We start from the raw sequence: 23093 nt of genomic DNA, 5'->3' as shown, positions 1-23093 counted from the left end.
TCACTTTTCTTAAAAAAAAAAAAAAAAAAAAAGGACATTCATAATCCCTGACCTCAAAAACCTTAACAAAAGAATACCACAATGACCTGATGGAGTCTGTTATTCAGTTTATACTTTCTTTCCCCAACAAATATTTACTGAGTTTCTACTACATGATAGGCTCTCTGCTACCTGCTCAGATACATCAGTGAACAAAACAGCCACAGACTCAGTCCTTACAGGGCTGCCAGTCTAGCAGGAGAGAAACATAACAAACAAGAAATTATTGTTTCTCTAACTTCCCTGCTCCATCAGAATTCACTTATTCTCAGCTAGACTCTCTAACAAGTGTCTTTATGAAGTCTACTAATGATATCGAGGTATAAAGCTTCTGTCATCCCTTCCATATTTGTAACATATACAGGCAATAACATTAGAAACAATAATCCAGTTTTCTTCTAAAATGTGGCTTCCATTCCAAAGATGGTGTACACAATAATTTTAGCTAAAATATGGAAGGTTTCTTTTAGTATCTGTAACTTTTTTTAATGTATATTATGAAAATGGATAAATGATAGTACCAAATCTGTGATTTTCATGAAAATTGTTATTTATAATGAGGTTAAATTAAAAGGTGATTCCAGTTGAAGAAAAGATTATGATAACAGTAATTTAGGCATTCAGTAAAAATCAAGAGGGTGAGACCCAAGAAAACCAGGATGAGAGGTGATGTTTGTAGAAATAGGAGTGATTCTATTAGCAGAAATGCTTGATCAATGATAGACTGATGAGAATGATATTATCAGGAAATACAGGTTTTATAGTCATTGGAAAAGACCCTGATGCTGGGGAAGATTGAAGGCAAGAGGAGAAGGGGACAACAGAGGACAAGATGGTTGGATGACATCATTGACTCAATGGGCATGAGTTTGACCAAGCTCCAGGAGATGGTGAAGGGCAAGGAAGCCTGGCATGCTGCAGTCCATGGTTTTGCAAAGAGCTGGACACAACAGAGAGACAGAGCAACAATAAAGTCTCCTTTATGCTCCACCACGAGTTCATGTTCTCCCTTTCTAACTCTGTAACTCTTAGAGGCAGCCATCCCACAATACACCGAGCAATGATGTGTTCTAAGAATCTCTTCCTTTCCCGTTTACCAACTCAGCTTCTTCTGAAAAGACTAAATCTAGAGGAGGATGGTGGTGAAGAATCAAAGATGGTCAAGTATCTCCGGTGCTTAGGTTGGAAGCATGCTAAGTTTGTATCATGCAAATTGTTACTGTAGCAAACTCACAGTGGAAACAATGATTACATTTCCAGTACCTATCTGTCCCTTTTACTCTCCTTGAGCTCTAGCGCAAAGTCTGGGGCAAGGCAGGAAAGTAAGTATTGGGTTTTATTCCAACTTTCTTTGTATCTGCCCTATTTCAATACATGCAACAAAAAACCACATGCCAGTTGACTTTAATTTTTGGATGAGATTTTACCTCTACCTTAAAAGAACATTATTTAGTAAAATGTCATGAATGTTAAAGCAGGATTTAAAGGGCTTCACTTGGACATCTGACATTTGACTCTTGATCAGAGACTTACCCACCAGGGAAGCCTAATCTATCAGACCTCAAATCCCATGGATTTCAAGAAAGTAAAGGACTGGACATTTGCCTGCCTGCCAAATAACCCCTTCAGAGAAACCATACTAGCCAGAACCCTTAATTGCAAGCGACAGAAACTCAACACAAACTGACAATAGGCTGAAAGGGGGAACTGCCTCTTTACATAACTAAGACATTGCAGAAGCGTTATTGGATACTAGCACTCAAGGGAGGGCACAGCGATAAAGAATCCACCTGCCAGTACAGGAGATACAGGAGACAGGGGTTCAATCTCTGGGCCAGGAAGATTCCCTGGAGGAGGACATGGCTACCTACTCCAGCGTTCTTGCCTGTAAAATTCACAGACAGAGGACATGGTGGGCTACTGTCCATGTGGTCACAACAGATCAAACGTGACTAAGTACACACACATGCTCACAGAGTGCATGAATTTGTTCCTGTGTCTTCCCCATTTCTTCACTTTGGGTTTTGTTTGTTTTTGCACGAGTTGACATCATTCTTTCCAACCAAAAGGAGGCTTCTTTCCAAATGTAGGGGAGAAGTCCTTCAACAGTTCTCACCATATTTTTCCAGCCAAATGACTCTAAACACAACAAGAATTCTTTTTCAGCTTCTAATTGAAGAAATCTTGTCCCACTCGTTTCATAAGCTCATCTACATGCCCAGTTTAAGCGGAGAAGATAGCACTCCCACCTTAATCATATTATAAATTCCTCCAATAGAGGATAATAAAAACTAATGTCCAAGCAGGAATCTGCCCTGTCCAATGCCTTGGTGGACTGACCCACATAACAACAGTTAATTATTATAGATTAGTCCGGACTCCTAAACCAAGAACTAGCCATCCATCTGACTTGCGTGGCTGGGCTAGAAAAGGAGCATGGGCCTACAGGCTTTTTCCCTGAAATTTGAAAATGGGAGCCCAACAGACTGAGTCTTTAGCTGGGGCAGTTGAACTAAATGACGTGACAGACAATTATAGGCAATGTGCAGCTGAAGTTATAAAGAAGCCAGCCTACAGAAACTGGAGATCAGGGAGAAATACTGACTCTGAGACCACATCACCTCAGAAAGGTGTTGCATTTCTCAGTTCACTGTGAATGCCAGTGCCTGAAAATTCTGTGGTATGAGGTAAGAACTGGCTAACGCACTTGGTGCCTTTACTCACTCAATCTCATTTCTTCATTATAGCAACTCCATTAGAAAGTCTCTATTCTCTGCATTTTAAAGATGAAAACCTGAAGTTCATAGAAACTATTGGATTTTTTTTTATGTGATTTGTCAATCTAGAAAGCGTCTGAGTTGAGAATGTTTACCACTGCTCCAAGCTGCTTCAGAACCTTGAGCAGCAGGGAAAGAGCTGGCCTAGACACCTGGATTTGGCAGTCATCTACTTGGACTCCAAGTGATACTCATGAAAGCCACAGACGGGGACTTCCCCAGTGGTCCAGTGGTAAAGAATCCACCTGTGAATGCAGAGGACATGGCTTTGATCCCTGGTCCAGGAAGATCCCACATGCCATGAGGCAACTAAGCCCGAGTGCCACAATTATTGAGTCTGTACTCTAGAGCCCGGGACCTACAACTACTGAGCCCATGTGCCCTAGGATCCATGCTCCACAACAAGAGAAGCCACTGCAATGACAAGCCTTTGCACCACAACTAAGACCCAGCACAGCCAAAATAATAATTACAATTTCTTAAAAGCCATGGAAGGGAGTGAGGCCACCAAGTGAAGCGTCACAGGTAGAGAGTTAAGTCATCAGCTCACCTTGTGGGTACTCCCTGTGCTCAACATTCTGCATGTTCTGTACTTTATCAGAAAAAGAGAAACTGAGGCAGATTTGGGGGAGATAGCAGTGATCTTGCTTCTAGGCACCATAAGATGAAAGGGACTTCAAACAGTTTGTTTTGAAGGACTTTTAAGTGGCTTCATCCTCACATTTTGTCCAGTCTGAAAAATTCAAGACAATCTCGCTTTTACACATGAATTTCTAAACAAACCTTGCAAATTAGCACAGGCCTAAAGGGCCAGAACGGCAGAGAATGAAGCAGACTATCAAGGACTGGGTGTCAGGTTGAATATGGAGACATCTAAGGCCATTCTTCCACCCTATCTTGATAAACAAGCTTGCACACCAAGTTGATTTTGCCCCTGGTAAATTTGGGCTACTCTAGCATTTTAATAAGACTTTTTTTTAAGAGACACAAAATAAATTATAATTCATCATGTCAGCGCTTTATTTTGTAAGGTTATTAGCACACTGTGACATAAATTTTGAGGAATAAATAAATGTGCTGAGATGATTTTTAAAATATTCCCTTTGCTTCCTTATCATCTATGACTCTCCATCCTCACCCATAACAAATTCAAGCAGCTAGACAATATGCTTACAACTCTAGGGAAAAATATACCAAAGCAAAACTTGGAGAACAAAGAGTCAAAACCATAGCTTGTGAGTTTCAAAACATGCCGCTGAAACCCATGCCAGACATAATAGCTTTGAAAGGGTTTCTGAGCCTCCAAAGCCAGGGTTTTGAATATCAAAAAGCCACAGCATACTCTGAACAATAGACTGGGGAAAAAATAGCCTTCCCTCTGGTTTTCAGATGAGGTACAGATTCCATAGGCTGGATGGAAGAGAAGATAGTTTAAAAAGAAAGTCAAATGAGGGTGAGTGTTACCGAGAGACACCACTGTGGACAGCTGCCCCTGAGTTGTGTGAGGTTGACCAGACGTCTGACCTAGAATAGAAATTCAAAGGGTTCCGCAATCTTGTTGCTGTTGGCATTTTGGCTGGAAAATTCTTTGTTGTGGGGGTTACTCCACTGTAGGATGTTGAACAGGAATCTTGGCCTCGGTTACTAGATGCAGGTAGTACCTCCTAGCTTTGACCGCCAAAAATAAGTCCAGACATTGCCAAAACTCTACTAGGGAAGAGGAGAGAAATCGCTCCTGGTTGAAAACCAATGAAGGAGGGAGAGAAAGAGAGAGATTCCACATACATGCACATACATATCTTTTCAATTAAAAAAGTCATTTGTTCTTTATACAGAAAATTGTAAGACTACAAAAAATCACCGATCCCTAAAATTATCTATATGCTATGCACTCAGAAATCATTATTGTTCAAGTTCTGTCTACACACAATGTTTCATACACATATATGTATTTCCACATAACCCAAAGGTAAGGCCATATTACCATCGGTTTTGTAACTGGCACTTTTTTTTTAACATGAATTTTCTTAGAGGTATAGATAGCATCCTTAACATGCTCATAATATAATCTAATTAGCCACCCCCTATTTCTGGGCATTTAGATCACTCCTACTATTTCACCATCACTTGTAACGCTCTGATGAACATCTTCATATATTCCTTTGTTTTCTTAGGATAAATTCCTAAGGAATGTTCTGGACAGGGAAAATGATATTGGAGGGCTACATCTATATAACGTACTTCTGCACTGGTTGAAGTCATAATTTGCTGATTTCAAATACACCTTATTCCACTGGTGCTATCTTTCTACAGTGCTTTCCACTTTGCCAAGTATGCAAGGCAGCTTCCAACTGTTCCTTTTTACTGACATGAAAACTAACATTCATGGAAGTTAAATGACTTGCCCAAGGCAATACTGAGCAACACTGTATCACCTGAGCCCTGGGATTTTATTACTGCTCACAGTGGCGACACGTAAACAACCAAAACTGAAATAATCCAGAGAAGATCAGTGTGTTGCACATTCACGGATGAAGTGCAATTTTGGGAGCACGGGGACATTAGGATAATTCTTGATTATGAGTTCTGTCTCTGAGTACAGTGGATTCCAGAGGTCCCAAAACATAGTCAAGGCCATGAGACTGCGGATGACTGAATCTACCACTTTCCATGCAAAATTTCACAACCAATCTCATCTCACAGTGTTGACTTAGAGGGATAATATTTAAAGATGCTAATTCCAACATCTGCTTCCTTTTTATCCCTGAAGCCAAATTATGCTGGTACAGTCTGTTTTTACTTTCAGTTATACTCTAACACAGATTTATGACCGATTAATTTCTTATCGAGGAAAAACAACCCCATCATAAGTATCTGAGATAATGACATCTAAGTATTTTATATTGCTATAACTCGAAACAGTTAGAATACAGAGTGCATCCAATGTTCATTACTTCTTAATGCTTGCATTCTTTTTCATGTTTTGATTCACCAAAAAATGAAAATGCTACCCACTGCTTAGCCATTTTTTAGGTCTAATGAGATTAAACAAATTCTGAGGGGGAAAAGAGTACAGCTTAATAATGTTTTAAGTGGTTTGTAGAAACATTCCTTCTACCATGGGCACAATTTTAAACCAAAGCCAACTTCTGCAGTGCCACTGAAGGCTAATGAATGCCTTAATAATATGCAGAGGAAAAAGGCAATGAGCTGATTAGATAACAGAAATATCTGAGACCTCTGAAATACGAAACAAAAACAATTCAATTGTATTCAGAGACAGAACTCCTAAGGAAGAATTATCCCACCATCACAGAGATGCACTTCACTACCACTAACACTGGGCTTCCCTAGTAGCTCAGTTGGTAAAGAATCCACCTGCAATGCAGGAAACCCCAGTTCAATTCCTGGGTCAGGAAGATCCACTGGAAAAGGGATAGGCTACCCACTCTAGGATTCTTGGGCTTCCCTGGTGGCTCAACTGGTAAAGAATCTGCCTGCAATGTGGGAAATGTGGGTTTGACTCCTGGGTTGGAAAGACCCCCTGGAGAAGAAAAAGGCTACCCACTCCAGTATTCCAGCCTGGAGAAGTCCATGGACTGTATAGTCTATGGGGGTTCACTTCACTTTCACCATTAATATTAAGTGATACCAATTGGTGGCATCTGTTGAGGTAACTGACACTCACTGATTTGACAACTAGACTTTAAAGCTTCAGGTAAACCTTGAACCAATTGCTCTGGTTCTAGTAATACCTAGAAAATGAGCACAATTTAGAACATCATATAACTTTTCTATTTTCTAAAATTTGGTTGACGCCAATCCTTCCTCCAGCTAATTAAACTCTTGCAAGTTCATAACTTTTTTTAAAACAAAATTCAACAGATTCATCTATAAATTTTATTCTACATTTCCTGATTGCCGATCTAGTCCTAGGGAACTGTTCTGTATGTGCCAGTCTCTCTCTCTCTAAGACTGCTACCTTCCAACATACTTGCTTTCTAATAGACCAACTAGCACTGACTAGATTGATAGCATCACTGACTCAATGGCCATGAACTTGAACAAACTGTGGGAGATAGTGGAGGATAGGGAAGTCTAGTGTGCTGCAATCCATGAGGTCACAAAGAGTCGGACAAGACTTAGCAACTCAACAACAGCAGCAATAGTTAGACATGTAAGTGTGTAAATGTATGTTACATAAACTTGGAATAAACAGTTTCTTACAGGCTAGCAAACTCTAAGATGGTTGTTACTTGATCCTTGGAGTCTGGAGCAAAGGGATATATTACATGTGACACTGCCTGGGTAAAGAAGGCAAGTATCAAGTAGCATAGACCTTCTTACACATAGGGTATACACACACATACCATTAGGGAGAGAGTTCTCTAAGTGAACAGTCAATAGGAAAATGCAAGCAGAGCAAAATTAAAAGGAATGACGTACTGCTACATGCTATAATACAGATGAATCTTTAGAACACTGCTTGAGTTTACTATCAAATGAAACCAGCCAGTTACAAAGGTCTACATACTGTATGATTCTGTTTGTCTGAAGTGTTCAGAACAGGTAAATCATAGAAAGAAAAAGTAGGTCAGTAGCCAGGGAATGGGAGGGAATGGGAAATAGCAAGTAACTGCTAAATGGATAGATTCCTTTAAGGGAATGAAAATGTTCTACAAATAAGTAGGGGTGATGGTTGCATAACTCTTGTCAATAAGCTGAAAGCACTTTAAATAGTTGTTGAATTTTATGGTATATGAATTCTATCTCAGTAACGTTCTAAAAACAACAACAACAACAACAAAAGCAGGCAGACAGAAAGGAGTCAGAAGAAAAGACCCAGGGGGCTGAGATGTGCAGGAACCTCAGTTGCTAAAGAAACTTCTTTCCTCATCGGTCTACATTGACTGATGAGCTTTCCAGGCAACTTTGAGGTGACTAATTGGAAAAAAAATTTTAACAAGATAAAATCAATGCTGGACCTGTGTTCATCTCAATCAGCTAGATTCAGCAAACATTTCACAGCATCTACTATACAGTAGCGACCCCAAATATAAAGAGTCCTCCTTAAAGGACACTGTCCTCTTAAGTCACAAGCTTTTAACTAGAAAATAAAAAATTTTTTTAAATAAAGGAAGAGAGTACAAATGTTAAAATTTATTCTCTTCAGATGATGGAATTAGGAGTATTTTCTTTTTTTAGTGCTCTAGAATATACTGGCTTTATATTAGAAAGAGAGGGAAATAATTATTAGGAGAAAATAATAGAGAAAAATATAGTGAGTGCCCTCTTAAAGTGATGAAATACAGAAGGAGGAGAAAATATTTGATGCTGAGGAAAATCAGAACAAGTCTGACAGGCAATCCTTGGTAATCCAAGATTCTCATCTCTTGGGCTTGGAGGAATCTGAGGATGTTTCTCCATTCCTGATTAGCAGGACATGAGAAGGACTGAATCCTTCAGAGGCTGAAGCCTGCCAGAGTAGGCTTCAAAATTCATCAGCCCCCCAATCCCTACCCCAGGGCCACTCTGGGGGAACCAAGGGGCTGCAGGCTCTGGGCCTGGGAACTACCATCCACCACCACCCCCCAGCCACCCACTCATCTCCATCCACCATTAGGATGGGCTTTTTGTTTCAATAAGAGCAGGAAGATTGCTAACAAATAGAAATCATTAGGAAGGAATTAGCTTCTGGATCTGGGCCAGTGAGTATTGCTTCAGACTCTTCTATTGTTGCCAAAACACATAACACAGTAAGATGGTTTGCCGCAGAGATAAACAACGGAGAGCTCTGCTGTTAATGCACACACAGGGTGGGCAACAGGTAGAGGAAAGCCTCTGTTGGTTCAGTTATTCTGTAGGAGAGAAAGCTGCCTTTTCAGAGCGGATGCATGGTGTTCATTTATCATTATGAACTGTGTTCTTCACCACAATTCTCACCCCATTATCCTTTACCCTGTGCTGTGGTTATCCCCGCCTTCTCTGATGCAACAAGAGAAGATGGCAAAAACCACCCTGGCTCAAACGCATCCCTCCCTGCATGCTGAATGCAAATCAGGGAGGCAGCCTTTTATGAGAAAAGAGCAAGGGCTTTAGGTTTGAATCCTAGCTCAATCAACCCATCAGCTCATTGACTTTGAGGAAGTTATTTCAGCTCTCTGGTGCTTTGTATTTTCCTCTATAAAATGGGTATGGTTTTAATAATGCCCTCATAGAGTGCCTACGAGAACTATTTCAAATAAGGTACACACAATGGCCCGGCACCATAGGTACTGAATAAGTGGGAGGTCATTTTCATCAGTTCTCTTATGGAAGATTATCGAGAGCAACATCTGCCAAAGTTTAGAGACAATGCACATGAACTCTATCATTTCTCTTCCTTGATTTACTCAGCTAACAAATACATATTTATGTCTATATAAACACACTATATACATAGATTTGTGTGTGTGTGCTTAGTCACTCAGTCGTGTTTGACTCTTTGTGACACTTTGGACTGTAACCCGCCAGGCTCCTCTGTCCATGGGATTTTCCAGGCAAGAATACTGGAGTGGTTTGCCATTTCCTCCTGCAGGGGATCTTCCCAACCGAGGGATCAAACCCATGTCTCCCATGTCTCTTGCAGCGCAGGCATAACCTTTACCTGCTGAGCCATCGGAGAAGCCCCTATGGGTACACACACATATGTATACAGTATCTACTTTGTTGGAACTGCTTTGGTTGCAAGTGACAAAAATTTCATATCAGTGACTTAGAACTCCTCCCCAAATTTAGAGAATATTTGTTGATTCACATATATGAAAAGTCCAGGGGCAGCTGAGTTTCAAGCACAGCTATATCCTGAAATCCAAAGAATAGCATCACAAATGTCTCTCTTTGTGCTTTAATCTCTGCTTTTCTTTGTGCGGTTGAATGAATTAACATACATAAAGCACTCAGAATAGTGTGTTTGGCTCATAATACTACTATCACTTCATTTAATTTTCCCTACCACCCTATGAAGCATGTATCACTAGTGTTCTATTTTTACAGATAAAGAAACTGAGGCACAGGGAGGTCAGATAGCTATTCAGTCATCAAACTAGGCCAGGCACAGTCTGATTCAAAAGTCTTTCCTTGACCATTTCTCCAAACTGCCCCCTCGCTAGACTGGAAAAGGAGATTGAGCCCTGACTGCAAAGGGAGGAGAACCCTAAAGTTAGGTGCTTCCAGCTACAGCAAGTGAGCAAGAAAGGCTGGGGTCACTTGATGGGGCAGAAGCCTTTCAAATCTGTTTCTTTCTTTCTGAAGCAGAAAATAAGTTCCTTTTTCCTATAATTCACACATGGATCCTATCAATGTTATACCAAGGCAGAGGTTATATCCACTTAAAAATTCTTGAGACAAGAAAATAATAGCAAATGAAGCAACTGACAAACAACTAATCTCAAAAATATACAAGCAACTTATGCAGCTCAATTCCAGAAAAATAAACGACCCAATCAAAAAATGGGCCAAAGAACTAAATAGACATTTCTCCAAAGAAGACATACGGATGGCTAACAAACACATGAAAAGATGCTCAACATCACTCATTATCAGAGAAATGCAAATCAAAACCACAATGAGGTACCACTTCACACCAGTCAGAATGGCTGCGATCCAAAAATCTGCAAGCAATAAATGCTGGAGAGGGTGTGGAGAAAAGGGAACCCTCCTACACTGTTGGTGGGAATGCAAACTAGTACAGCCACTATGGAGAACAGTGTGGAGATTCCTTAAAAAATTGCAAATAGAACTACCTTATGACCCAGCAATCCCACTGCTGGGCATACACACCAAGGAAACCAGAATTGAAAGAGACACATGTACCCCAATGTTCATTGCAGCACTGTTTATAATAGCCAGGACATGGAAACAACCTAGATGTCCATCAGCAGATGAATGGATAAGAAAGCTGTGGTACATATACACAATGGAGTATTACTCAGCCGTTAAAAAGAATTCATTTGAATCAGTTCTGATGAGATGGATGAAACTGGAGCCAATTATACAGAGTGAAGTAAGCCAGAAAGAAAAACACCAATACAGTATACTAACACATATATATGGAATTTAGGAAGATGGCAATGACGACCCTGTATGCAAGACAGGAAAAAAGACACAGATGTGTATAATGGACTTTTGGACTCAGAGGGAGAGGGAGAGGGTGGGATGATTTGGGAGAATGGCATTCTAACATGTATACTATCATGTAAGAATTGAATCGCCAGTCTATGTCTGACGCAGGGTGTAGCATGCTTGGGGCTGGTGCATGGGGATGACCCACGGAGATGTTGTGGGGAGGGAGGTGGGAGGGGGGTTCATGTTTGGGCACGCATGTAAGAATTAAAGATTTTAAAATTAAAAAATAAATAAATAAAATAAATAAATTAATTAATTAAAAAAAAATTCTTGAGACAGAAAGTGGTTGGAATACGAGTCCTAGTATTGGTTCTTCTTTGTTGACAACCCCAGCTCCCCAGCTCTGGTCTATTTTCTGCTCTTCCTGTCCTGCTCTGTGTCCTATGATGCTGACCTATGTGGAATGACCTCTGGGTTACTTTTTCCTTTGGCTTCTAGCTGGGTTTAGCCAATAGTCACCACCTGCCAATGCGTCAATTCAGGCCCAAGGGTGATGATGGTTAGTTGTCCTTGATGGTTATCACAGTTACTAATAACTCAAGGTTATTAGACCTTGAATGCTCCACTCCCTGGCCAGTTTTCTTGATCCAAACCACACCTCTGCAAGCAGCCCCCTGCATCTTGTTCTCTTCAGTGAAAAATCTTTGAGAGTCATCAGTTTCCAGGTCCACACAATGACAGTTAAGGGCCTCTGGCATTTCCACCTTTGTGAATCCTTCCTCCATAAAAAAAAAAAAAAAACTATTACAATTACTATTACAGTTATTTTTTTAGTTTATGACAGCACTGATATAAAGATGAATATAATCTGGCTGGATTAAAGCCACTTTTTCCCTCTTGGTTTTAAAAGAAATTAAAACATTTTCATGGGCTCCATTTTCATAGGCCCCAGGCATGACGCTTGCTGTGTTTCATGGAGAAGTTGGTCATTGTCGTTTTCTGCCAGGACTCTGAAGGCGGAGTCTCTTCTACCTACAGACCTAGCAGGCAGAAGATGGACAGAAGCTCCCAGGTAGATAGGTTGCTGCGAAGTTGCTGCTAAGTTACTTCAGTCGTGTCCGACTCTGTGCGACCCCATGGAGGGCAGCCCACCAGGCACCCCCATCCCTGGGATTCTCCAGGCAAGAACACTGGAGTGGGTTGCCATTTCCTTCTCCAATGCATGAAAGTGAAAAGTGAAAGTGAAGTCGCTCAGTCATGTCTGACCCTTAGCGACCCCATGGACTACAGCCTACCAGGCTCCTCCATCTATGGGATTTTTCAGGCAGGAGTACTGGAGTCGGGTGCCATTGCCTTCTCCTGGTAGATAGGCTACTATCAAGTTAAAATCATGATCCTAGGGTCAAATTTCCCAAACAGCCTGCTTTTATTACAGTAAACTAGTGTCTTTGTCCCTAAGCAGATCCTATTTCTAAGTCACAGCTATGATGACAAGATAATAACACAAAGAAATGGGATATCTAGTGTCAAATTAATTCCAAATTCATTTACTAGTCACCACATTCCAGCAACCAATGACACAACCACCAGAGACTTTATTAACAAACCTCATGTTTCTGTATGTAAATATATCACTCAGTAGCTGTGAAGGAGAGATTTTTTTCTATATGTTCTCAGAAAGATCCCATTCTGTTCCTAAAACTACAGAGCAAAGTTAGAGCTGGTTTTGTGTTGTCTTTAAATGAGAACTCCATTGGGGGATGATGTGTATTGCCTTTTGTTGGTCATTGGTCATTAGTTAGGTATTGACAATGTTGAAAGTTATAGTTAGGATTCTATTTCCTTAGAAGGCTCACAGCCTATGGCCACCTCACAGCCCAGCAGGGAGAGAAGTGGACGATATAAAATGATGCCAGGCAGGAGACAAAGCTAGACAGCAGAAGGATTTTTAAAATCTAAAACCAAGTGATTGATTTTTCTGCTGGAGGTAAATACTTCATACCTTATGGGAATGTGGGACCAATGCCACCTCAGATTCGCTTTGCCTCTTTTTAATTTTCAGTTCTAGTTTCAAGCAGATGCCAGACTTAAAGCTTAAGCCTCTGGATTTCTTTGTATCCCCTTTGACAGACTGGAGGAGTGAGGAGGTCCCAAAAAGGACAGGGGAAGCTAAGATTGTACCCCTCAGCATCCTAAATATCAACCATAAAACTAATGAACTGTGGCAACTGAACTATCTAAGTTCATTCCAAATTATGTCCTGGTAAAGTTCATCTTTGTTTTCAATTATCATCCTGGAATCATAAATGGTGAATCTGAGGCACAACTTCTCTGCTCTCTAAATCCTGTTTGCATTCTTCTTACTGTTAATTAAGCCCATAATATGCAATGGGCCACTTTGCTGGATACTTAGAGCCATGAATCCTCTCTTGGGAAAAACAAACAACAACAACATAACTATTTTTTAAGGAATTAAATCTGAAAAGATCTCTGAAAACCCTGATTAAATGAAATCTCCATTTTGATATGTTGCTAAAAATGGTGTTTTTAAGCATATCCCCCTTAACTATTCATAACCCACTTATAAGTTCATTTACATATCTCTTTTTCCTCCATCCTCTTATGACTATATAACATTTACCCTGATAAGTTTATAAAAAATATTGAGGCTGATACTTGCTGGTTTTAGTAGAAATTAATCAGAATCCATCTGTTCCCTTCTTAGCCTGGACAATTTCATTACAACTAAACTAGGGATTATAGGATTCATACAGCTTCTTTTTTTTCCCAACACAGTTCAGTTGATTTAGAAACAATCATTAAAGCTGCTTACTTTAAGGAAGATTGTTTCCAATCTTCCCTTCTTGCAAGGCAGAGAGAGATGAAAGCATCTTGATCCTGAAATATTTATATCTAAGGCTGGATATCTGTATCAGAGGCATGATAAATGATTCCACCCAAAGACTTTTTATTTTAAAGTCATATTTCTTATCTTTACACTTCACTTTTCTCACAAGCTTGAGGAAATAAGCACTAAAATAAATACACTAAAATAAAATAAATACACTCACTGCCCTTCATCCCAGGTAGATTTTGCATCTTTATTTAATTGTAAATCCAATGTGGCATAATAAAGAGATTCAAAAATAAAGATTACCTTTCTGACACTGACTATTTATAGGGATAAATATTAGTTATCCTTATGTAGCCTTAGAATGACTACCTTCAAAGGAATGCAGAACACAAATTAGAGGGAATGAATTTAAGCCTCCCACAAGGACATACCTTGATCTGGGATTCAAGAAATCTGAAGAATTAGAAGTGATTACTAAAGAGTAATTCTGGGTTTACCCAGCCTCACACAGGTGCTCTAACTATTCTCACTTTTTTAAAAAATCTGGTTTCCGTATTATATTTTCCCTCTAATGCCCTCTTCAAAGTGTTAGTCGTTCAGTTGTGTCCTACTCTTTGCAACCCCAAGGCCTGTGTAGCCCACTAGGCTCCTCTGCCCATGGAATTCTCCAGGCAAGAATCCTGGAGTGGGTTGCCATTTCCTACTCCAGAGAATCTTTCCCACCCTGGGAACAAACCGGGGTCTCCTACATTGCAGGCAGATTCTTTTACTATCTGAGCCACCAAGGAAGCCCCTAATGCCCTTTTAGTGGAAGTTAAGATGCTCAGATCTTTAGTATACATTTGGATGAACTTTGATAAGTATATTCAGTCACAGAACCATCACTTCAGTCAAGATCTAGAACATCCCCCACTCTTAATTTGTGAGTGTGTGGCTGTATTTTTAAAATGAGAATGATTATAGCCTCTGCTACTACGAATGAACTCTGCTCTAAAATCCGAAAGGAATAAAATAAAACCAAAGACCCATGAGCTGGTTCCCTATGGAGCCAAAAGCTGTCTGAAATTGATCCATGTCTAGGGCCTTTTAACAATCTAACAAAAAAAAAAGGAAGGGATCTTGACCGGCAGGCAGAGGGGATGGCGTCATGGCCCAAACATCAGATTAGAAACACAATGATGCCCTGGGACTGGACGCTAAATCCTGGCAGACGATGCAGCCTTTCATCTTTTGAAATGGAGAAACTGAATGAAGCAAGGCCAATTCTGGGCCAGACGGATGAGATTCTCTCTTTTTTTTTTTTTTTTAAGTTCCTAACTATTCTACATAGACATTTAAACTTCAATTACCGCAGACCTAGAAACCGTCCTTCTGCCCTTGACATTTCCTCCCTCACAAGAGTTTCTGTGTAGCAGAAAATCAGTTACCCACCTAGATTTCCAGACCTCAGGACTCTGCCCCTCAGGGGTGCTTCCTTGTATGGCGGGAATCCTGCTGCATGAAAGGAAACATACAAACACCCATTCTTAGAAAGGCTGAAGAGAATATTGTCCAAGTACAGCCTAAGGAGTACAAAACGCTCTTCACTTCATTCAGGAATTGCTGCTTGGGGACCTACATACAAAAATCAAGTATGAATGGACTGCAAAGTATAATAAGAGCGAGCTGAATTATGGGAAGTTGTTTCTGCTAATTTGTTTAAAATGATGAGTTCTGGGTTACCAAAGGGGTGCGGGGAGGGACTGGGAAATGGGGGTTGAAATATGCACTTTCTGTGTGCCAAGTCGCTTCAGTGGGGTTCAACTCTTTGCGATCCCATGGACTATAGCCCACCAGGTTCTTCTGTCCATGGGATTCTCCAGGCAAGAATACTGAAGTGGGTTGCCATACCCTCCTCCAGGGGATCTTCCCAACCCAGCAATCGAACCCAGGTCTCCTGTACTGCAGGCAGATTCTTTACTGTCTGAGCCACCAGGGAAGCTCACATACACTCTACTATATTTAAAATAGATAATCAGTAAGGACCTACTGTATAGTATAGGAACTCTGCTCAGTATTCTGTAATATCCTAAATGGGAAAAGAATTTGAAAAAGAATAGATATGTATATACCTGAATCACTTTGCTGTATACCTGAAACTATACAACATTGTAAATCAACTACAGTCCAATATAAAATAAATGTTTAAAAAATAAAGGAAAAAAAAAGAGGAGTTCTGTCCTGGCAAATTTTACTGTCACCACACATGGTACCAGAGTATTTAACTTCAAATTTCTGGCTCTGTCACATTATTGACACAGGACTTTAAACAAATGACTTATTTTCTGTACTTTTACTTCACCTCTATAAAACGAGGGCTGCTGCTGCTGCTGCTAAGTCGCTTCAGTCGTGTCTGACTCTGTGCGACCCCATAGACGGCAAGCCCATCAGGCTCCCTCGTCCCTGGGATTCTCCAGGCAAGAACACTGGAGTGGGTTGCCATTTCCTTCTCCAGGCATAATCACATCAAGGGTGAGCCAGCTCTATCCATCCAGGGCTGGATACTAACTCCTTTAGGCTTTGTGGGCGGTGTGGTCTCTGTCATAATTGCTCAGCTCTGTCAAAGCAGCCCCAGACAATGCGCAAATGAGTGGGCATGGCTACATCTCAATAAAACTTTATTCGTGGACACTGAAATTGAATCTCATAATTTTAAGAAGTCAAGAAATATTCTTCATCCTTTGATTTTTTTTATTTGTTTCAATCACTTAAAAAAATAGAAATAATGTTCTTAGTTCTCATTACAAAAATAGCAGCAGCCAAATGTGGCCAAGAGGACCATCAACTCCACAATCAACTGACAGGGTTATTAGAATAATAACACACACAACTCTCTGATCATTATCACTACTTCTGTGTTATCATTTGTGACTATTATCTATTGGAATTCAATTACTGCAATGGACAGTACATTCTGCAGGGATCTGATATCAGTACTGTTTCCCAGAAAGTTGACCTTATGGGCTTCTCCTTTTGAGAAGAAGATATAGAGGTCCCAAGAGGAAAAAGTAATCTTAGTGTCTTCCTCTAACATCTAAGAAAGATACAATGAACACTATCTCCAGATATGGATTCAACATACAGAGAGCACCACTGTATAGATCCCATCATTTGGGGAATGATTTTTTAAAGCCATTGCTGTCCATTTTTGCACATTAAATCCCACAAAGAGATTTATTTACAACATTAAATCATCTCCTTGCTGCCTGACTACATTTTTAACTATTGAAATATTCATCACACACTCTAAGAAACTAATGCCAAGTGTTTTATGACCTTTTAAAGGATGACTTCTTTAAAAAAAAAAAAAATCACCTTCAAATGTGGATGTCAGTTTCCAAGTGGGTCTGATGAAGAGCAGTCCATTGTCAAACATCAAGGAGATAAACATGAGATCACTGCCCAGGGAAAGCACCCGTGGAGATGAGCTGATTCAACAAGAAACGTATGTGATGCACAAAGCTGTGGGCTGGGGCTACGGCGATGGGATAAGCAGTAGAGAAGAGTCTGGGACAAAATATTTTTGCTTCCTACCAGGAGAAACACACTGTATCATCTACAGCAATGGTTCTCAAAGAAAGGGGGGTAACTGGGCCCCTAGGAGACTTCGGCAATATCTGTATACATTCTTGGTTTGCACGACTGAGTTGAGGGTTGGAATGACTAAAGCATCAAAATGGGCAGCAGCCAGGGATGCTGTTGAACATCCTACAAGAGACAGCATAGCTTCCCCACCCCCCGACCCTGGAAATAATTATCCAACCCCAGATGGTCAGTAGTGCCAATATTAAGACACTGTAGTCTACAGGAAGGACCCAGATGATCCCACCTCACATCTGACTTTTTTTTTTTTTTTTTTGCTTTTACTTGAATTGGCTATTACAGGCATGTGTCAAAGAACTAAAAATAAACCTGGGAAAGCATCCTTCCCTCTGTACCTATTAAGAATCACAATTCAATTAGAACCCTCCATCCACCCACTTTCTCAAAGTTATTGTGATGGAAAAATTTCAAGATTGGTGTTAATTTAAATTACACAAATAGTTCAATTACCCTGAAGAAAACTGGTACCAGATCATCAGATTGCTGAGCAACTGATGATAATTTGGTAATTCGATTTACTGAAGAGGTAACGTGACAAAGTTTAAAAGCAAGTTGGCAGTAGCTAGTAGCAAGCCATCCAAGGCAGCCTCTTACTCCTGGGTATCAATTTGGATCCAATTCTATTCCCTGTTCTCCACCAAGATGGATCTGCTCAATTTCCTTAAGTAAATAAGGCCTTTTTAGACCAACACAAGATGAAAGAAGAGCTAAAAATCAACTCCCACCCTTTGACAAAGAACCAAAATACTAAACAGACAAAGAGAACTAGATAAAAAGCTTCTAGATCAATTTATGGAAAGTCAAAGTCATTCTGATGATCCTTATGTAACTTCAAATTATAAGTACAGTCAGTAGCATTGAATATTTAATACTGTTTTTAACGTTTGTGATATCATTAAAACTTTCTTTCCATAATAAAAATCTATTAAGCTATATTGATAGAGTGCTTTCCAATTCTATTTAAATTCATCTATATTTGTAGAGGGCTTTATAATGTATGAAGTGTATTCACATATATTATCTTACTTGGGCCGTAAAATAATTCTGAAAAGAAGGGATGGCAGGTATTATCATCCTTCATACACAGATGAAAACACAGGTTTTCGTCCAGTGTGTAGGTCCCTTTGGCTTAAGACAACACTCAGTTGAGCATATCATGTTTCAAAGTTGGATTACAAGGGAGTGTGGCACAGACAACTCGCCCAGTTTTCTAGTGCTGAATAAACAACCCCAACACATGGTGGCTTAAAGCAATAAGCATCGCATGCTGCTGCTGCTGCTAAGTCGCTTCAGTTGTGTCTGACTCTGTGCAGCCCCATAGACGGCAGCCCACCAGGCTCCCCCATCCCTGGGATTCTCCAGGCAAGAACACTGGAGTGGGTTGCCATTTCCTCCTCCAATGCATGAAAGTGAAAAGTGAAAGTGAAGTCGCTCAGTCAGGTCCGACTCTTAGCGACCCCAGGGACTGCAGCCTACCAGGCTCCCCCGTCCCTGGGATTCTCCAGGCAAGAGTACTGGCATGGGGTGCCACTGCCTTCTCCCAAACATCTCCTAGCACCTCACAATTGAGTGGGATAGGACTGAGGTCAGGGGAGCGTGGCTAAGTGATTCCACTCCATGTGGCACTCAATGGGCTCCCAGGGCTCACTCTGTGATAACTCAGCTGTTGGCTGGGGATGGAGGATCCAAAGCTACTTTACTCACCAACCGGAGGGGGCTGACGCAAGCCAGGCTCAGCATCTGTGTGTCTGTATGCTCTGTGACTGACTGCTGTCCATTTGATCCTATCCATTCCCAAAGCTTCAACCACCATGTCTACCCCAGAGGCATCTGTCCTGCCAGGAACCAAAATTCTAATAACCACAGGGTACCTCCAGCTCACAGGCATCTCGAACTCCACACATCCAAAATGAAACTCACACCTTTACTCTAGAACCTGCCTCTCCCCCTGCCTGAGCTGACGCAGCAAGGGATACACTAATCTACCCTATTTCCCAAACCTGCATCCTGAGTACCATCCTTGACCTCTCACCCACATTTTCTTCATTCAATTGACAATCAAGGTCTACGATTCTCACATTTACTAACAGCCCAGTAGCCTCCACCCTCACTGCCACTCTCCCAGTTCATGCTCGCGTTCCTCCATCCTCACTGCCAGTATAAGCAGTATCCTATCTATACTTCTCTCCTATTTTCCCTGCCCTCTCCCCACTTCCCCCCTCCCCCCCCCACTTCCCCCCTCCCCCCCCCCTTGCTTCTAAACAATCCAGACTGACCTTTCTAAAATCCAGCTGCAGTTATGTCATTTTCCATTTTCACTGGGAGGCACCCGGTTAAGGATAAAATCCAAACTCTTTAACGTGATTTACAAATTTTATTCTCGTGTGATTGGATGTGAAGACGCCAAATGTCATCCTGCCCCCAAATATTTCTCTCGCTGGCACTGCAACCACAAAGGGTTCCATTATCCCTTCGTTCCAGTCAAGGCATCTGGAGACTGTCAACTGCAAATGGTCTCTAAGAGGAGTAGCCCCAATTAACACCATATCGGCCATTAACTCCTTTATTGGGGTTCATTCATCAACGTATCTCTGTGGCTATTCAGTTCTTTGAGAATGAGAGACAGGATAGGTAAGTTCTGAAATAAAAAAAAAAGCAAGGGTTGTCAAAGTTTGCCTGCACTCATTTCTAAAGCATAACAATTAAAATAACTTACAAATATACACTGAAAAATTCTATCATCTGGAGATACTGTATTGTGAAATTATCCTGTATGCTATTTTTCAGATGAAGAAATTAGATCATGATCCATATTAGTCAAAAAAATAAATGTTCGAGGAATAAAATAGCAGAGACAGTCACCTTTGATCCAAAATTTCAAAATTATCTGGGGAATCATTCCATCGTCTTCATTTGATAAGACTGCCATCCCTAGTGAAAATGTGTTAGTTGCTTAGTTGTGTCCTACTCTTTGCAACCCTATGGACTGTAGCCAACCAGGCTCCTCTGTGCCCGGAATTCTCCAGGCAAGAATACTGGAGTGGATTGCCATGCCCTCCTCCAGGGGATCTTTACCATTGCTAGAGAGTCAATCAAATCCCCCCAACATAAATTCCATGAGATGACTTGCATGCATCATTTCTGGAAAGTAGGGACCCATTATACAAGACTTAAAAAAATTATTTCCATATATATAGCTCAACTTCTACACTGTAATAGTATTTATTATTAATAATACGGTATGAACTTTAATAGAATTTAACATTTTAAAGCCCCAAGTTCTCTGTCTCCTCCTCAACTTCCACTGATGTTTCACTTTTCCAAGTTTGTATCCTGGTTCCAAGAAATGGAACCTGTGGCCACAGAGATCAGAAGACCCATTAGCCTCACTGTCCCACATGCCTGGGCTACTGGCTCCTCCTGCTTATCTCCTTCCTATATCTTCTGGTTTCCTTACCTTTTTCTGATATACTTGCCACATTTTCTACCATCTCCTTTCCTAGTAGCCTCTTACATCTCATCACTCAGCTTTTCAAAGCTCCCATATGTCACCTGCCTATAAAATCTGAATTCCAGTGATGACAATGGCAATCATGATGAGTTAATAGTTTTCTATCACTTTGATGTTATGTTGTCTTGAGTATCTCCCATGATCCTCACAATACCACCACCATATCTGAGTATTATTGGTATCCCTTTTACAGAACAGGAATCTGAGGCTCAGAGAAGTCATTTTGTGGAGGTTGTACAATTAACCAGTATTTTACAAAAATATTCTCATAATGCTAACTCAAAAAACTTAATTGATTAGGACCCATCACCCAGATCACCTTTTTATACATTGAAATAGTTACGACTAAAATGATATGATGTCACAATTTACTTCAAAATAATTCAGTGCCAAAGGAGGTAGGGTGTACACGGAGCACGAGCGGCCATGAATTGATGATCATTGTAAGTGGGTCACGAGTATGTGGGCGTTCATCACTCAACTCTACTTCTGTGTGTATTTGAAACTTATCAGATAAAAAGGGTTTTGTAATTGTCATCTATTTCATACAATTAAACACAACCCAAACCTACTGACCAGGCTAACTATTCAGCATTTGTAGGTCATTTAAAACTGCTCCATTATGCATCCAAGCTTATAAATACCTAATATAGGGATACAGGGAAAGCACTTGAGCTTTAGGTACAAGAGTCTCATCTTTGTCACACAAGTTTATTTTTTTTCCCCTAGACCTCTGTAATATTCATTACATACTTGTCTCAGTGGAAGAAACAATTACCCAGGTGCTATGTCCAATTGCACAGTGTTATCTTTTAATTAACCTGTTAGCCTGTTTTTTTTAACTTAACCTAGTTCGAGAAGTGACAGCCTCTTGGGCTATCTAAATAATGTTCGTCACTGCTCCTTGTTGGGTCTATTCAATCAAAAAAAATAGTTCCTGGTGTGTGGTCCAGCTGTCCAGAACTGGAGATACTGTCTATTCAGCCATGATCCTTCTCGCAGCATCAGGACTGCAACTCACCTTCCTAACCACAGTGCCCAGATTGTCTCAGTATATCAAATACAGATTGATACAATATGTTTTCTTCTCTCAATGTTTTTCTGTAAAAGCTCTTCTGCAACTCCACCTACAGACCCTTCTGCCAACTTATATCCAGTGTTGGGAATATGTAGGCTAGTGGCATACTCAGATATCTGCTGAAGGGTTCTATGAAAAGTGCCACATTTCTGGATGGAAAATTATCAGAATGTAATCAAATCTCTGGGGGCTTCCCAGGCGGCTCAGTGGTACAAGAACCTGCCTGCCAATGCAGGAGGCACAGGAAACTCTGGTTTGATTCCTGGGTCAGCAAGATACCCGGGAGGAGGAAATGGCAACCTAAATGAAATCTCTAAAAACGTGCATGTCCTGACATTAAGCAGTGCTATATCTTGGAAATTATCCTAAGGAAACAGCTGGATATACGTATAAAGATGTATGTGTAAGGATATTCAAGGCACAGAAATTTTTTTCTTTGGTAATACTCAGTAGCTAGAAAGAGTCTCACTGCTCAACGACATGAGATTGGCTTAATGAAATTACCTGCAGACATTAAAAATAGTGATGTAAATATTTTTATGGTACTGAGGAGGTGGCCTTTAGCTCCTATTGTTAGCAAATAATAGGTTATCCAAAAATATACATACCATGAATATGTATATATTTGTAGCTTAGCACAAATAAAGTTTTATCTGCAAACCTGTGTGTGTACAATTTGTGTCCGTGTTTGAATTGTGTGTGCCCCTTGGTGGCACAGCCTAGGTCTGGATTGATAAATACTATGGTTTCCTTTAAGTGACTTTTCCCTATCTATATATCATAGATTTCTGCAATCAACCTCAGTAGCCACATAAGAAACAAAAAAGAAACAAAAATAGCAGATAATACATTAAAAAAAAAAACCCATTCTGTCTAAACATCTTTCAAGAGTTCAGATAAAAGAAGATTAAGAAACCTTTTGGGAGCACTGTCTCAATAAAGAAAAGCCTTGCAGTATTAATTATTGAATAGAAATGATGGAAAAGGTAATGCGGAAAGGAGCAGAGAGAACAGGGAAGAGGTACCTTGTGACTGGTAACAACATCCCAACTCAAGGCTGGGAGCTGTGGGTGGGAAGTGCCCCCC

At 40.5% G+C, this 23093-nt stretch overlaps 2 protein-coding genes across 4 annotated transcripts in view; both read right to left on the bottom strand.

The window, feature by feature from the left end:
* The window catches only part of TAFA4 (TAFA chemokine like family member 4), a 219572-nt gene that overhangs the window by 185428 nt on the left and 11051 nt on the right, over window positions 1-23093 (bottom strand). The window contains exons 1-3 of one of the 2 annotated variants that reach the window (XM_069561697.1): window positions 19123-19226; window positions 17131-17243; window positions 15208-15270 (exon numbers count right to left, since the gene is read on the bottom strand). The exons of the other annotated variant lie outside the window; for it this stretch is intronic. The gene's annotated coding sequence lies outside the window, so the exon portion shown is untranslated. Of the gene's footprint in view, window positions 1-15207; window positions 15271-17130; window positions 17244-19122; window positions 19227-23093 lie in introns of those variants that run through there. 2 annotated transcript variants of the gene reach the window in all.
* The window catches only part of EOGT (EGF domain specific O-linked N-acetylglucosamine transferase), a 56177-nt gene continuing 52856 nt past the window's right edge, over window positions 19773-23093 (bottom strand). For both annotated transcript variants that reach the window (XR_011250864.1, XR_011250863.1), the window contains one exon: window positions 19773-20056. The gene's annotated coding sequence lies outside the window, so the exon portion shown is untranslated. The remainder of the gene's footprint in view (window positions 20057-23093) is intronic.

The sequence above is a fragment of the Ovis canadensis genome, chromosome 19 (assembly GCF_042477335.2).
Source record: "Ovis canadensis isolate MfBH-ARS-UI-01 breed Bighorn chromosome 19, ARS-UI_OviCan_v2, whole genome shotgun sequence".
Taxonomy (NCBI): domain Eukaryota; kingdom Metazoa; phylum Chordata; class Mammalia; order Artiodactyla; family Bovidae; genus Ovis; species Ovis canadensis.
The sequence above is the reverse complement of the archived record's forward strand: the minus strand, read 5'-3'. Positions and strand labels throughout refer to the sequence as shown.